The following is a 17,504-nucleotide window of genomic DNA, read 5'->3' as shown; positions in this document are numbered from 1 at the left end:
GCTGTCGGGCGTGCTGCGCCGATCCGAGGGAGGAGTTGGCGCACGCGCTGATCCGGGGGAGGAGGGCGTGCGATGCCGGTCCGAGGGAGACGCATGGCGTCGGGAGGAGGGTGTGCTTTGCCAGTCCGAGGGGGACGCAAGGCGGCGGGGGGAGGCGTGCTGAGCTGGTCTGGGGGAGGAGGCGGCGCGCAGCGCCAATCCGAAGGAGGAGGAGGTATCTGGCGCCGATCCGAGGGAGGGGGCGCTGGTCCGAGGCAGGAGGAGGCGCACGGCGCACGGAGCCGGTGGAGGGAGGAGGAGGCGCACGGCGCCGATCCGAGGGATGAGGTGAGGGAGACGCATGGCATCGGGAGGAGGCCGTGCTTTGCCAGTCCGAGGGAGACGCAAGCCGTCGGGAGGAGGCGTGGTGTGCCGGTCGGGGGGAGGAGGCGGCACGCGGCGGTGATCCGCGCCGATCCGAGGGAGGTGGTGAGGGAGACGCGAGGCGTCGGGAGGAGGCGTGCTGTGCCGGTCCGGGGGAGGAGTCGGCGCACGGCGCTGATCCGAGGGAGGAGAAGGCGCACGGCGCTGATCCGAGGGAGGGGGGTGGAAGTGGCGAGGTGTGGTGGGCACCTGCCTGCGTGCTCGTGGGGTAGTGTGTTTGCTGCTTGCAGCATGACCTGGGGGTGACGGGCCCAGTTTGCTGTGGAACGTGAACGCTCGAGGGATGACTGGAGGTGGCGGGTTCGGGTGAGCGTGCAGCGTGAGACGTGGACTTGGGGGAACCCGATGGTGGGGTGCGGGTGGTCGTGGGACGAACGTTGCTTGAGGAGACGGTGTAGGCTGCTTTGAGGATGGCCTTGAGGTGGCGGGTCCGGGTGGGCGTGGGTTGCTTAGGGGAAACCTGGAGGTGGCCGGTCCAGGTGGGCGTGGGTTGCTTGGGGGAAGCCTGGGGGTGACGGGTCCAGGTGGGCGTGGGTTGCTTAGGGGAAGCCTGGAGGTGACGGGTCCAGGTGGGCGTGAGTTACTTGAGGGGAACTTGAAGGTGGTGAGTCCAGGCGGGCGAGCATCGTAGGCTGCTTGGAGGATGGCCTGGAGGTGGCGGGTCCGGATGGGCGTGGATGTGTGGCGTCAGATGCTTGGAAGAATCCCGGAGGTGATGGGTCCGGGTGGGGGTGAGGCGTCTGACGTGCGGGGGGAGGGGGGGGGAGAATAGAGTGGGTGGGGCACTAGGCACCCGCCGAGCTTGAGAGGTAGAAGGGAGAGAAGGGAGGGGGGGGGACGTAGACGTTGGAGGGAGGAAAGGCAGAGGGGGAGGAGGGGGGGAGACGTTTTTTGGAGGGAGAGCGGGGGGGGGAGAGTAGAGGTGCGGGGAGAGTAGAGGTGCGGGGCACTAGGCACCCGCCGTGCTTGAGAGGGAGGGGGGAAGGCAGAGGGGGGGGGACGTAGACATTGGAGGGAGGCGAGGCGGGGGAAGCCTGCCGGGGGGGGAGGCGGGGGGAGGGGGGACAGAGGTTGCGGGGCGCTGGGCACCCGCCGTGCTTGAGAGGTAGAAGGGACGGACGAGAGGGGGGGACGTGGACGTTGGAGGGAGGCGAGGCGGGGTGAGCCTGCCGGGGGGGGAGGGAGGGAAGACGTTTGAGGGAGGCAAGGTGGGGCGGGCCTGCCGGGAGGGGAGAGCGGGGGGGGGGGGGGGGGAGTAGAGGTTGCGGGGCACTGGGCACCCGCCGTGCAAAGAGGGTGGGAAGGCGGGGGGGGAATAGAGGTTGCGGGGCACTAGGCACCCGTCGTGCAAAGAGGGTGGGAAGGCGGGGGGGGAATAGAGGTTGCGGGGCACTGGGCACCCGTCGTGCAAAGAGGGTGGGAAAGGCGGGGGGGGGAATAGAGGTTGCGGGGCACTAGGCACCCGCCGTGAAAAGAGGGTGGGAAGGCGGGGGGGGAATAGAGGTTACGGGGCACTAGGCACCCGCCGTGCAAAGAGGGTGGGAAGGCGGGGGGGAATAGAGGTTGCGGGGCACTAGGCACCCGCCGTGCTTGAGAGGTAGAAGGGAGAGTAGAGAGGGGGGGGGTGGACGTTGGAGGGAGGCGAGGCGAGCCTGCCGGTGGGGGTTGGGGGGGGGGGGAGGAAAGGGGGAAGGGAGGGAGGCGCACGGCGCCGGTCCGGGAACGGAGGATGCATGCTGTGCAGTCCCGAGGGAGGGGGAAGATGGCGCTCGGCGCCAGTCGAATGTGGGGGGCGGGCGGTGCCCGTCGAATAGGGGGGGGCATGCGGTGCCCGTTGAGGGGGGAGGAGAGCGCGCTGCGCCCGTCCTTGGAAAGAATCGGCGTGCTGTGCCGATCCGCGGGGGGCGCTCGGCGCCGGTCGAATGTGGAGGGCGGGCGGTGCCCGTCGCATGGGGGGGGACACGCAGTACCCGCTGAGGGGGGGGGGGAGGGCGCGCTGCGCCCGTCCTTGGAAAGAATCGGCACGCTGTGCCGATCCGAGTGGGGGCGCTCGGCGCCGGTCGAATGTGGAGGGCGGGCGGTGCCCGTCGAATGGGGGGGGGGGGGGCATCTATACGAAGCTGACGATGAGGGGGGACGGGAGAGTCCTGCGGCGTGCGGGTGCACTGTGTAGACGGCGAACGGGTCTGCTTGACCTCCGTTGAGTGGCTTGACTCTGGGACATCGACCAGCAAGGAGGAGGAGACTCCTCGAATTGAACTAGGATGTTAAGGCATAGAACGAATCAATGCGAGAATGTGATGCTTAAGGACTGAAACAGTAGCAAAGTATTGAAATAACAAATAAAGTTCACTCTCCTGTATGGTGATGATGGCTGGAGGTGTTGTTCGGAGGAGCTTGTCGTCTGGGGCGTTCGGTAGATGATAGCAGAAGTAGCCGTAGCCGATCTACAGGCTCGTTCAACGGATTACTGGCACTTAATAAATGGACTTTTAAATGAAGTCCTTTTTTCTTTATCGAAAGAATAATGTGGTCAACGAACTTGAAAGCGATGAAAGGCAGAAAGAGCCGATCTACAAGCGCAGTACTCACGACCCAAGTTTGGTCTGTTGTGGGGCAGAACAAACAGGAGTTGAGAAATCACGGCTGTATTTATACTGTGGTGATTGCAACGAGGAATGGCTGAGGTGAGTGGAGGCAGGTGTAGTGGATAGGGGTGATTATGAAAGGGGAGTGGCTAGTGAGTGAAGGTGGTGTGGTAGACAGGGAAGCGATGGAGGACGGGGAGTGGCTGTGATAAGCAGAGGGAGGTCTCCACTCCTGAACTTGCGTTGTTATATACAACTGCATTTTTGGATGGGCTGTTGTCCAGAACTGCCAGTAAAAGCTCTGGCCATGCCCATGGCCCAAAGGAGCCAATTGATTGCCATAGCAATCCCTGCTTGATTTGGCAAATTCCACACACTTGTCGAATTCCCCACACCTGCCATTTGATTACTTAGTCAGTCCACTTTCCACAGTCAGTTTGCACTCTTCAGACATTCTCCACAGACGCTTACCACGGCACACAGACTTTACAGAACTGCCGACACACCCCCATATGCCCATATATGGGTACGCCCATATACTGATAACATCAGGGATCTCCATACATGGGCATAAAAGAGACAAGGACAGACATATATAGAGATCTCCATATATTGGCATGAAAGGGACACAGGCAGAGAGACAGATACAGAGATCTCCATATATGGCACAAAAGGGAAACAGACAGAACGACATAACGGTGGGGCATGCATTCCCTATTTTCATCGTCCCCAACTTGCATCATTCCCAAGTAGGCCAGTGCCCCACGGGCACAGGTCTATAGTCCATTCAACAGCAAAAACATGTCCATTATTCTTTGAGACACATATTGTACAGGTATTTTGGGGCCAGACCGACTCACAACACAATAGTATTAGCATTGAGTTTGTGAGACGGATCGTATACGTTTTTCTATGCAGGGTGTTAGTGATGCGCGGGTTGACCCGTAACCCGCGGGACCCGCGGGTCAACCCGCGGCGCGGGTGAGTCGAGTCAGAATTTCGGAGAAAATTATGCGGGCTGCGGGTGAGCGGGTCACGCGCTCTCACACGCAAAAAAAATAATAATAATAACATGCTCTTGTTTTGTCTTTATTCCTAATAAGAATAAGAATATTAACAATAAAACAGTTTGAATACACTTGGGGATTATTTTCTAACCATGATTTTACAGAATATAAAAAAAATCGCGGGTCGCGGGGCGGGTTGAGCCGTAGATTTATATATGGGTTCGCGGGGCGGGTTGAGGCGGGTTGGGTTCCGTCGCGGGGCGGGGCGGGGCGGGTCATGAAAAAACCCGACCCGCGCATCACTACAGGGTGTACTTTTTGCTCCACCCCCTCAGCCAAAAGTACACCCTGCGTATGTCACTGATCACATGACCTCAATCAATTATCCAGTTCTAGGCAACAAAGAAGGAGGGGGGGCTTTTTTCTTATTTTCACACAACAGCTCTAAGGTGTATTAAAGACATAGTTCAATGTTGAAAATGAGTATTATTCCCCTTTAAGTACCACAGTGTAGAAACTTGCATCAACCATCATCTTATGAAAAATTTAGAAATATTAGTTTCTCAAGGTTCTGATCGACAAAAAGGAGCCCAATAAAATCCACGGAAGCACCTTTGTTTGCACCTCACAAACCTCAATTCCCTTCCCTTCCCCTATAGCAGGGGTCTTCAACAGGGGGTCCGGGACCCCTAGGGGTCCTCAGAGTTACTACAGGGGGTCCGCCAAATCTTTGTGTGATATTGTTTTTGTTTTTTTTACCTTAACCACTTGAACCCTAGCATCCCTTTTTCTGAGGAGAAGAACTTTAGCCAAAAATAGCAGATCTACAAGCTCACAACGCCTCGCAGCTTGTAGATCTGCTATTTTTGTAGATCTGCTATTTTTGGCAAAGAGGTATAGGTGTAGAGGGGAAAAGAGAGCATACCAAGTAAATCAAAAAAGTTAAATCTAAAACACAATTTTCTAAATTATAGAGGGGGTCCCTCCCAGTCCCTGCTTCATCTCTCTCCCAGCTAGGGGGTCCCTGCTTCATCTCTCTCTCAGCTAGAGGGTCCCTGCTTCATCTCTCTCTCAGCTAGAGGGTCCCTGCTTCATCTCTCTCTCAGCTAGGGGGTCCTTGGCCTGAAAACGTTGAAGACCCCTGCCCTATAGTATTCGCACATACTAGGGTGTGACGTCACTGTAGGTAAAATAATGAATATCCCTCCCTACTAAATCTTAGTCTATCTTAGTGATAGCAGTCCCTGTGTTGACTAAGTCTGAAAGCTGACTGAAATGTCTGTAGAACAAGTTTCTCACTTAGAAAGTTGTTTGTTTGGGCACTCGGGTGTGTTTGAGTGTCCACACGAACACAATTGGCCTCGCCGTTCAGTGGAGGGAAGCCGGGCGGGAAGGGTGATAACAGTCACTGCACGTAATCTATAGGCTGGGGGCGCTATCTGTCAGCACAGAGTGCTGGGCGGGAGGAGTAGGACGAAGGCTCGACTACGTCCTCCCGGTGGGGGCTCCTCACTGGTGGCTGAGCCAGTAGGATACAACAGCATTGACAACACAAATGTGTGTGGGGAGGAATCAATTGGCATAACGACTAAATTGGGGAGAAAAAAGGTTTTTAAAAAAAGCAGAAAACAAATAAAGTTGTTTATTAGATTGGAAAACAACTTATTTTTTTAAGTATCTTCGTTAGAGAGGGGAGGTTTCAGATGGGTCTGTAATTGCTTAGAACTTCACAAACTAAATTAGGCTTCTTCAGTAGAGGTTTCACATCTCCCATTATAAGCAATCTATTAATCATTAATCAATGACTTAAATGTGACTATATGAATATATATTACATCTAATCGCAAGTGAATGTGCAGTCTATCAACAACGAACAATTTATAACGTCACCAACAATGAATATGTAATATGTAGTCTAATATATATATATATATATATATATATATATATATATATATGAGAGAGAGAGAGAGAGAGAGAGAGAGAGAGAGAGAGTGTGTAGATTTGCTGTGTAGAAGTTGTACTACATAATGCTTTGCAATTCACAACTTCAGCAATAATGACATGCATGTAACAACAGGCTTGTCTGTCTCTCTGGATGAATAACTGTGTTCATGCTGCATGCTCTATGTGATGAATGAAGATTAACAAAGAGCTATTTAACAAATGATCAATGACTTAAATGGCCATAAAAACATTGCTGAAGTACAGGAGAGATAAGCGCTCCATCACCACTGCAGTTTAACAGAGATAATGTTTGTGGGTGCACATTGTGATATTGTGCTGACCAGCTTAGCGTTGTCCTTCACCCTTGTAACCAAATCTTAAAAAACACAATCCTAAGCAACTTAAAGGGATATTTCACTTTCAAAAAAACTTTGGGTCATTTTATCGTCTATACTCAGGCTTTTGTGAGCACCCCAGACAGTTTTGAAGTTGCTTGATTCAGTATTTAGATATTTGATATTCATTTTATCAGACACGCCCCCTTCCTATACAAACCCATTATAACTTCAAACTCCATTTTAACCATGTTAGATTCATTGAAAACACCCGTCCTTGGTTCTGGTGACTCATCCTGCCCTCCTAATATGCGAGTGGCCGTGTTTTTTCGATTACTTTTTTCCTTTATTTTATTAATTTTTTTCATTGTATTTAAGTGTTTTCATTTTCCCCAAACTTGACCTTTGTCTCGGTACTTACTTGGTCTGCTCTCTTTTCCCTCTACAACAAACCTCTAATGTTACCCCCAGAATAGAGATGCGAGGGTTCAAGTGGTTCATGTAAAAAAAAAAAAAAAAGTCACTATCACACAAAGATTTTGCGGACTCCCTACAGTATCTTACTTCCTGTAATAAAAAATAAAAAATAAAACAAATGCCAGGCGTGTGTTTTCTGCTTACGGACTTTTCATATGCATTCAACACGATATTTTAATTGAAATAGAAGCCACATATTTTAATAGAAAGGTTGCTATGTGACTTTATTTTGCCTCACAAGCTTGTGCTGTGTGGATCTTGGACTTCTTGACTTGACAGAGAGCAGAGGGTCTCTGTAAAAGGCCATCTCTCAGACTCTGTATCTATGTCAACAGGCTCGCCACAGCGGTGCATCCTTTCACCCTTACTCTTTATCCCATTAAGACCGGGAACGCATCTGTGGCTATTCAAAAATTGCAGATCTACAAGCTCATAGCACGGCACCTGGTGCCGTGCTATGAGCTTGTAGATCTGCTATTTTTGAAAAATTGTGAACATTTGTGCAAATCTTTGAATATATATTTTTAAAGCGAACATTTGTAAACTCAAAGCTTTGCTTTTTGGGGGATTCTACAAATGTCTTCTAAATCCTGTTTTTTGAAAAACAGTTTTTTGAAAAACTGTTTTTTGAAAAACTGTTTTTTTCATGTCAAGGACCCGCCAAAATGTATTTGGCCACGGACCCCCATCTCAAAATATGTTGTTCCAGGGACCCCCGGAAGCAAAGATTTGAGTTACAAATATTGGCTTTAAAAAATATGTTATTCAAAGATTTGCACACATTTTCAAGATTTTTCAAAAATAGCAGATCTACAAGCTCATAGCGCGGCACTCTGTGCCGCGCTTTGAGCTTGTATATCTGCTATTTTTGAATAGCCCAAAGGAATCTAAAAATGACACGCAGATGCGTTCCCGGTCTTAATGGGTTATTATGTACACTGACAGATGCAGGGGCTCTCAGGAGGGCAGCTATTCGGTCACATTTCCTGATGACACAGCGTTGCTGTCCCTTCTCCCTTCTGCTCTCATTGATTTAATTTATTGGTGTGATGGACTTGAATGTGTCAAAAAACAAACCAATCATTGATTTCAGATGTAAAAGAGACGCAGGAAAGAGTCCATCATACACAATGAAAGTGTGGAAATTGTCACATCAGACAAATATTTGGGTACATTGTATGACCTTCTTGATGTATATTTTGATTTTTGAACACTGACACTATTGTGAAGCGGGGCAACAGAGAATTCACCTTCTACGTGAACTAAATTCTATTTCTGTCAGGCCCGTCATCCTCTGTTGTTTTAATCAAGATTTATTTGTCATTGCTCATACAGGTATGCGTGTGAAGATGTTGGTGTGACATGCTCCACCAAACATGCCCCATCAATCTTTTACTGAGAGTTTTCTGAGCTTTTTATCTGCTGGTTACACACAGCATCACAGGAACAGCCTGAACAGTATTGTTGAAATCTGTTCTAAGATTACTGGAGTGAAACAAAGAGATACCTGGGTTCTTTCTGCAACTGACAAGTTTGTTTTCTTCTGGACATGTTCTTGCAAGTGGATTTGCTCTATTGCCACCGGGGTGTCATTTTACCTGCATGCTTGTAAAACAATCTGCCATTCAAAATTGTTCATCCACTCTGAAATTTGACTTTTAAATGCTCTGTAGTTGTTGTTTTTTTAATCTTTATAGTTTATCAAGGTTATTTTCAAGATTATGTTTATATTTTATTCCACAGTTTAGCGCTTTTGTGAAATGTGTTACTTTAGTCACACACAGCGGGGGTGGGGTTGGGTGACGGGGGACGGGGGGGGGGGGGGGGGGGGGGGCGGCGGGGGCTGTGTTGTGTATTAATAATGTAATAATCCAGCAAGTCCTGGCTTAGCAGCACGATGGCATTCATTGATCCTCATCTTTTGTAATTGCAAGCACAGCTAGATTTGGAGTGGGATTTCCTGGTGTCTTTCATTGCGGTTATTTTGCCACTCTAAAATTCCATCACATTGGATTACACGGTTTGATATCATACTGGCAAAAAAAATAGGAGGAAAAAGTCACTATTTTTTTCCATTCAGTTTAAGAGCACTAGCTGACAATGACATCTGTCTGATGGCTCCATCCTCATCGTCGATGGAGTTGCCACTTTTGCATTTTATCTAACCGCATGTAGCAGGCCTACATACCTACATAGGCCTACATATGCTTTTTTGATGCTATTATGTAGATATCTTTGCTTTTTCTTTTGACATGTTTTCTTTACTGTTATTTGTTTTTCTTTTCCTATCTGGGGCATCCGGTTGGCGTAGATGTAAAAACACTTGACCACAACTGCAGAGGCCAGAGTACATTCTCGGCAATGTTGCCTATCTGGCTTGGCCGGGCGCTCTAAACGAGCAGAATTGTTCATGTTTGCGGGTGAGAAGCAAGCCGAGGACATGCAGTGACACCTATCGGTTGGTCAGCTCGCCCGTTCAGCGGGGAGGGTACAGTATCTGAGGGAGTCTGCGTGCATTAAGCTCTCCTGGTCAAACTCGTCTCTGTCAGGCGAAAAGAAGTTGCTGGTTGGTCTGTCACAATAATTACATAATCGTCTACTCGCAATAATTTGAGATAATTGCAACCATTTTTGCCTAATTGTTTCCATGTTGAAAAATTCAAATACTTAAAAAAAAAAGCAGAAATAGCAGATCTACATGCTTGTTGTAGAGCTTGTAGATCAGCTATTTCCGCAATTTTTACATCAAATTGTATACAATTATATCTTTGTATATTTAAGTTATTTGACATCTGCCCTGTGCAATATTTGATTACGAAGCCTAAAAGGCAAACAGAAATAAAATTTGTATTCATATGTTCCAATGTTCAGTGCCAAAAACACAATTAAACCGCTAAACGCAATTATTTGTGTGACAATGAATTGTCAACTTAAATGTGTAATGGTGACAGCAGCCCTCGTGGGTGGTGACTCTATCTGTATCAGAAGAGGCAAAGAGGTTGTTGTATACACCCACCCAAGGCCAACAGTGGGGGTTGGCAGTGACAGAGACTGTGCAGTACAAAAGGGAGGAGGAATTGGCAACAACAAAAAATGATAATAATCAGGAATGGATCGCGAGAAAGACCTCAAGGCAACGTTTCTCTCCTACACCACTCCTACATCAGTGTTTCTCAAACAAAATGTTCATGTCAAGGACCCTCAAATTCAAATACAGTATTTGGCCAGACTCCCATTTGAGAATATGTTGTGAATGGGACTTCCATAAGAGAAGGTTTGTCAAGATGTTTCATAAACAGCAGATCACATTTTTACAAGCTCAAAATGTGTCGTATTGCAACTCGTTGTAAGCTTGTAGATAGGCTATTTTTGAATAGCCGAAAAATACAATAAGGGCTTGAAGTTAAACTGTTCCTCATTTTTTCTGGGCACCATCTGGAACCTCAAGTACTCCTTGGGGTCCCTGGACTCTGATTTGAGAGCCTACAGTACTTGGACGTGATGAGAATAGAATGGTAAATAAATGGTGTATTTGAATAGCCCATGCACAATGCACTTTACAACGCGCATTACATTCACTTATTCACATGCAACCACGCAAGGCACCATGCAGAGGGTTCAGTGTCTTTCTTAACCCATTCAACCCGGGAACGCATCTGTGTCATTTTACATTTCTTTGGCTATGGTGCCGAGCTATGTATGAGCTTGTATATCTGAAAAATCGTGAACATTGTTGCAAATATTTGAATATATATATTTTTAAAGCCAACATTTGTTTTTTTGTCTTTGTCTTTTGTCTTTGCTTCTGGGGGTCCCTGGAACAAAATATTTTGAGATGATACATACGAGAAATACGAGAAATGCATGTCTAAAAATGAAAAAATAAATCCTAACAGTATGTTGCTATATCAGTCGTGCTCCAACTTTTTCATGTCAAGGACCCCCAGAATTATATTATATGTACTTGGCCGCCGACCCCCATCTCAGAATATTTTGTTCCAAGGACCCCAGAAGAAAAGATTTGAGTTACAAATGCTCACTTTTAAAAAAAAATATATATATTCAAAAATGTTCACACAAAAAAAAATAGCTGATCTACTAGCTCATAGCGCGGCACTCGGTGCCGCGCTATGAGCTTGTATATCTGCTATTTTTTAATAGTCAAAGTACCCTGGATACAATCTAAAAGGACACAGATGCGTTCCCGGTCTAAATGGATGAAGGACACAAAAGCCAGGAAGTCGGGGGATCGACCAGGGGAAACTTTCAAGACATTCACTCTGGCTACCTGAGCCAGAGCCACCCCATATATAATGATAGGGTATCATTATGTTGGCCATCTGAACCGTAGTGATGAAAACAAGATTGGTCTGCCAAACATAATGAGGCATTATGCTCTCACCTCCACAGTAGCTAAGCCTAATGGAAGTCATTGGCTAAAAGTATTCCAGAGAAAATTAGATGCCTTCTTGGTTCGAGGGGCTGTTGTTTGGCACATAATTGATAGGGAGAGGTGGTTAAAGGCATCCATTTTCCCCCGAGGGGCACCGTAATTGCAAAGAATCTAATAAGGGGAAAGGAGCAAAGGAGACGGGTTCCATCATAACATGCGAGAGAGAGCGTGTGTACACGTGGTCTGTATTCAGATCACATCCAGGGTACAAGCTACGCAGAGCGGCTGGACAAACCAATTACAACAAGCGATGAAGGAAAATTCTGTAGCACTCCCAAAGCATGCCATCAAGTATGCTGCTAAAATGGTATTCATTCACTGTACAAACTGCTGCTCATAGTTGTTTTTCTTTCAACAACGATTTTGTGCCATCTCCATTATAGAGGTCAGCAGACAACCCGGGAAAGAGGGATCCATCAGCTGAGAATGACACGGCCTGAATACATAGCTGGTCTGTGATTGAACCGATGAACCAATGAATCTGCCATCAGCTGCACCGCTGCCTCCCGATGTAGTCTCTCTCTAAGGACTCGCACAAGTCCATTTTACATGCACCACAAGAGAATGAAAAAATCATTTACTGTAAGTGATTAACAAATCAAAAAAATAAGGCTTAACGTTTCAATACCACAGCTTAGGCGTATTAGGCTAGGAGATACATGTCAAAAGGAAGGAATCGATTCGATGATGTAGTACATGTTTTTACATTGATTACACTACGACCATCACCAAGGAAATAAAAGGATGCCTGCATGTGCTAACAGAAAGCATTAAGATTTCAAATAGCAAAGCATTCAATGTGAATGCCCACATCCGGCCAGCAGCTTTTACCAAAGAGCTATTCCTAATTTTGGCAATTAAATGAAATGTGTCTCCCATTTCAAGCACAACTTTGGAGGGCAGGCATGTAATGTAAAAAAGTAACCACTTAAAATGTGTGACTCGTTATTGTGCGAAAATGAATAACTTGATGATTAGGCGACCAACTGTGATAAGGCCACACTGCATGGGTCCATTTTCCTCAAAGCCCCGCCGTGGGCATACAATGCCAAATTCAGGACACTCATGGATGACCTGCAACGCCGCCTGCGCAAATCTCCGTTTTAGGTACACACATTGGCGTTGTTAGGCATGAATGAGAGAAGCGAGTGGCTGAATGGCCACACCACCGCGCCGTGGGCTTCAATTATAATATATTCATGCTTGCTACCCTCTCAGAGTTAAATGAAACACTCCAGATTTACAGTGCAGAATCTGCAGATAGTTGTTGTAGAGGACAACATAATGGTGACTAACTGAGTAGCATAGACACAAATAAATGTGTGGCTTAAAAATTTACGTTACGGTGTCATGGTCTATATTGTATTTTTCACATAAATCACAAAATTACAGTGCTTAAAAAAGTCTTAGCCTCAACTTTAGTCATAGCTACAGTAACAATCAACCTTTTGTATTACTATAAATGTGTTTACCGCGACAAAATACACATCTGGGCAGGACACTTTAAGTTTACAGATGTGAGAAATCACTAAATTCCTGGATTACAGCGGGATGCCCACAGTGATTCCCTGTGATGTTAAAGCAAGGCTGCCTTACCTAACACAGGACATCAGAGTGTAAGTGCACTTAAAGAAAGAGGAAGAAGTACAATGAACCCCATCATCAAGGAAGGGCACATCCCCAGACCCACATCTAGAGCTAGGCTACCGCTGCAAACACATGACTGTGGAAGGTCAACGATGAACAGAGGAATATTTTGGAGACACAAACTGGACTGTGTGTGTGACTGTGTGTGTGTGTGTGTGTGTGTGTGTGTGTGTGTGTGTGTGTGTGTGTGTGTGTGTGTGTGTGTAGGGCTGTGGCTGTGGGCATGTGTGTGCTACAGTCTGCCAAACCCCCCACACATTTCTAGCCAATTTATACTTAGTCGTACAACATAAATTAGTCATTACAGTACAGTGTGTCTGACCACACATTTCCCACACAATGCCTGCTCTATGCAACTGTTACCCTGTGATTCCATCTCTAAAGGGCTTCCAAAGCCATTAAGAGGATTGAAAGATGAAGTAAAACTAGTCCTTTGTACTGACACGCCTGATATGGCTGCATTATTATTAGAGAATAATTCAGCATATGTATTCTAAGATGCTCTCACCTCTCATTTGGCTGTGCTTGTTAGTCTCCAAATAATGTGTAAAGAACCTATAAATAAACATGAATAGAACAGAGGAGAATCACAATCCCCACTGAATACTAACATACTTTGAAGATACAGCAGGCTGTGTGTTTGTTTGTTTTTTTTGTGCTCCTGTTGGTTATCTGTTTTTAGAGGCCAAGCAAACAACACAAAGTAGAAGAAAAAGAAAAAATCAAATGGGCTACTTGTGGAGAACAGTCTATCACTGCTTTCCAGAAAACACAGGGAGGGTCAGGGTGAATTGGTAAAAGAATTTCCTCAGTTGTATCCAAGGCAAGCACTTTATTAAAAATCCCTCAAATAATGGTATGATTTGGTAGAATAATTAATTGAAAGAGACCTTTGGGGTTGTAATCATCAAGTATAAGCAGCCTATACACTGAAACAGAATGGCAAAGAAATGAACCAAGGCAGCAGTTAGCAAGTCTATCTAGAGACAGACAATTCTGATGCTGCTCATCTGTGTGACTGATCTGAATGGAGCAGCAGCACCATATGGACCTGGGTCCTATTTGGAGAAAATGAGCCCCAACAGTAGAAATCCCAGTTGTCTCATACAACAATTCCAGCAGGCACACACTATCTATCTGCTAAATAATGAATGATGGCTTTTCACAGATTTTTAGGGGAGAAATGTATTTCTCAATCAAAGCAAACCCTATAACTGGGCAAATAAGACTATCCTACATTTGCATTGAGCATAATTATCTAGTTTTCCATTCAATATCGACGTTATGACATACTTTAAACAAGTTCTAACACATTTCACTACAAATCTGAGGACGACCGAGGTGGCAAAAAAAGCAGCCGACAGTCCTAAATCAAAAATCCTGGAGAAAAGGACTGCATATGGCACTAGCACCGTAGTTAATTATTACTGCAAGTCCTCTTTGCAATCGAATAAGCTTGGAGAGGAGCAACACACTTACTTGTTCTGTGGTGCAGTTTTATTCCTCTTCATCAAATAGGATGAAAATTAATTCCAATATCCATAAGGACTGTAGCCTGTACGTGACTGTCCGAGATGTAAGAATATACTAGTGGCTGGAGAGCATTTTCTATCAAGTCTTGATCCCTCAGAAGCCAATTAGGCGGTTGCTCACCAGCTCACTGCTCCAGTATGTGCAGTGTGTGTGTGTGTGTGTGTGTGTGTGTGTGTGTGTGTGTGTGTGTGTGTGTCTGTGTCTGTGAGTGCGTGCGCGCGCTCAGCCTCTACACCACCGTACGAGTCCGTCTCTCTCGGCAAGGATGGTGCGTTTTGCAATCATTCCCCGAATCATCCGATCAATGAGATGGCTAGGTCAGGATGCTGGGCTCCACTGAATCGCTGTATATTATATATAGGCTACACACTATATGCCTTTACTAAGCCGGATTGTTCCTCGACTTCTCCTAGCCGCTGTATGTTACGCTGCTCCACACAGGAGGGAAGCCGGGGTGCATCTGAGCTGAGATGGTGCGCATCCCTCATGTGTTCCAGTCCATCCAGTCGTTGTGCAGACAGAGGCAGAATGAAGCGCCTACTGGTGGCACGTGAAAACACCCGCGCGCATTAGTAATGCGCCACCAACCAACCCAGGGGCCAGTGGTGGAAAAATGACTCACATTTTAGTAAAAGTAGCTATCAATTAGCCCACTAAAATGTAGAAACACTCTGTTACAAGTAAAAGTCCGGAATTCTAAATTTACTTGAGTAAAAGTAGTAGGCTACAAAAGTAATGGCGTTGAAATGTACTTAAAGTACCAAAAGTATTAAGTAGGCTACTCATTATGCAGATGAATGTCCCGTTTCACAACATGTCTAAAATGTACAAAATAAATATTAAGAAAATAGCTGATCTACAAGCTCACATTTTAGTGAGCTTATAGTGGATCTGCTATTTTCAAATGGCCAAAGTTCAAATAGGGCTGAAGTGGTTAATTAAGCAATATTACACGAGAGAGGGTGTGTTACTGTGTTACCATGATTTGATGGCACCCCAGTGATGCGGTCAGGAACGAGTTCCAGCCTTTTATTTAACTCTATGGCTCCAGCAAGCGAGCATCAAAAGCACACCCTCGAGTGATATTGCGATTATACAACAGTTACCAACAAAACAAAACACATCCAAATGTATTCATACTGTGGGGCAATCCACTATCAAAATAAAAAATAATGTTTCGCTATTCTTATCCCTGTTTCCCTGTAAATAGAAGAGTTAGTTTGACTGAGACATTAAATAGTCCCTGTTGATTCAAAGTAGCAGCGGCCTGTCACCAAGGCACCATTTCACCAATCAACACAGCTGAGCTGTCAATGCCGGTGTGCAGCGGGAGGAATTCCAATTATGCTCCGTACGTACGACCGTGGCCAAAATAACTGATCTACAGGATGCATTCATCAAAAGTAAGTCCACCAATTATATCAAAATAAACAACATTTTTGAACGGGGTACTAGCTGTACTAGCTGTACCCAATGTAACAGCACAGCTGTGCCATATATGGTCTAATCAGGTGCGGACTGATATATTAATGTGATTTAGCCCAGGGCTAGGTGTGCTGTCATGCTTTTTTGAAGCATAGATATAAAAACCTATACCTCATTGGCTGCTGCAGTTCATTGGAGCGACCTGTATACGTGGCCACCTTATTTGGGAATACTAATCAAAATGGACAAAGTAACAGTAACTAGTAACTAACGTTTTCAAATAATTGTAGTGGAGTAAAAGTACAATTTTTGCCTTTGAGATGTAGTGGAGTAGAAGTAAAAGTATAGTAAATTGGAAATACTCCAGTAAAGTGAAAGTAGGCCTATCAACATTGTTCAAGTAGGCTACGGGTACTTAAGTAAATGTACTTAGTTACAGTACTTCCCACCACTGCACATTAGTAATGCGCCACCAACCCAGGGCTTTGCTGATAAAATCTATTAAAGTAAACGGAGGAGATCTGCGTTTTGTTTAATAACAAAAGCTGACCCTGTGCACTTCTCGAGCAATATGTTACAGTACACTGTATGTGTATGGGCCAATGAGCTCCTAAAGCTCTGGACCAGAGCTAATGAGCTCCTATAGACTAGTTACCCAAATAGCAAAAAACGCACGAACAAACCTTTACATCATCTGAAGGCTTTGAATTGAATGCCTGCAAGGCAAGCTGGCCCTAAAACACTCTAAAGGAATGACGCCTTCGTAGTGTAGGCTGCTGTCAACGCTCACAATACTGGGAAGCATAACGCCATGAGCTAATTGGCATCAGGTCTTTAAAGACAGTTTTCCGGATGCAACTGAAGTATGGACATGTGTTTCGATTAATTTACCTTTTTGTAGCTCTTAGTAGGCTATTATTACTGATTGAGCCTATAAGACTGACTCAGATTAGGCTATTAAGGCACAGTTGCAACGCCTTAATATGTTTGCTGCTTATCCAAGGTATAGCCTATACATACTGGACAAATACAGCAATGCAGAAGATGTAAAACACATGCATTTCCCCTTCAGATATCTTGGATAATTTTGGTATTAAACAGATATGTAAAGTCGCTGAGGGCAAGCATTTTCTTTTATAGATATATAACAAAAAAAAAAAAGATATTGGGAAACCAATTAGGGTCTTGTGAAACTGTCAGTCAGACCCCTTAAAGTGACAGACAGACAGACAGACAGACAGACAGACAGACAGACAGACAGACTCCTGTGTATCCACATATTTTAAGCATTGAATCTAGCATTTATAAGAATAAGATAATAATAATATTAATGATGATAATAATAATAATAATAAGTAGATGCAGTGTCTATAAGTCCCTGGATGTTACCGCTATCCATTCAAATCAATGAATCAAATAAAAATAGCACAGATATGTTTTGGCATGAAATCTTGCTTTTCTTTACAACCTTAAGATATATATAGCTCCAGTTGACCCATGTTGAGATGGTATGGAGGAGAATGTCTTTCATAATATAAAATCATAATATTCTGCATATGCATTGTATCCTGAATACATATGTTGCAAAGGGCTTCACTATGTGCTGACATCAAATGTTTTAATATACAGCATGTCAATGTTGCATTTCAGATTGAAATGTATGTTCTAT

General features: G+C 45.6%; 1 protein-coding gene across 1 annotated transcript in view; it reads right to left on the bottom strand.

Moving 5' to 3' along the window:
• Positions 1 to 14,551, bottom strand: part of cntn3b (contactin 3b) — a 78,130-nt gene extending 63,579 nt beyond the window's left edge. Inside the window, exon 1 of the mRNA XM_084061171.1 lies at positions 14,357 to 14,551. The gene's annotated coding sequence lies outside the window, so the exon portion shown is untranslated. The remainder of the gene's footprint in view (positions 1 to 14,356) is intronic.
• Between the last annotated feature and the right edge of the window lie 2,953 nt (positions 14,552 to 17,504).

The sequence above is a fragment of the Gymnoscopelus microlampas genome, assembly GCF_963454915.1.
Source record: "Gymnoscopelus microlampas genome assembly, chromosome: 7".
NCBI classification, from domain to species: Eukaryota; Metazoa; Chordata; class Actinopteri; order Myctophiformes; family Myctophidae; genus Gymnoscopelus; species Gymnoscopelus microlampas.
This window is presented reverse-complemented; position numbering and strand designations above follow the sequence as displayed.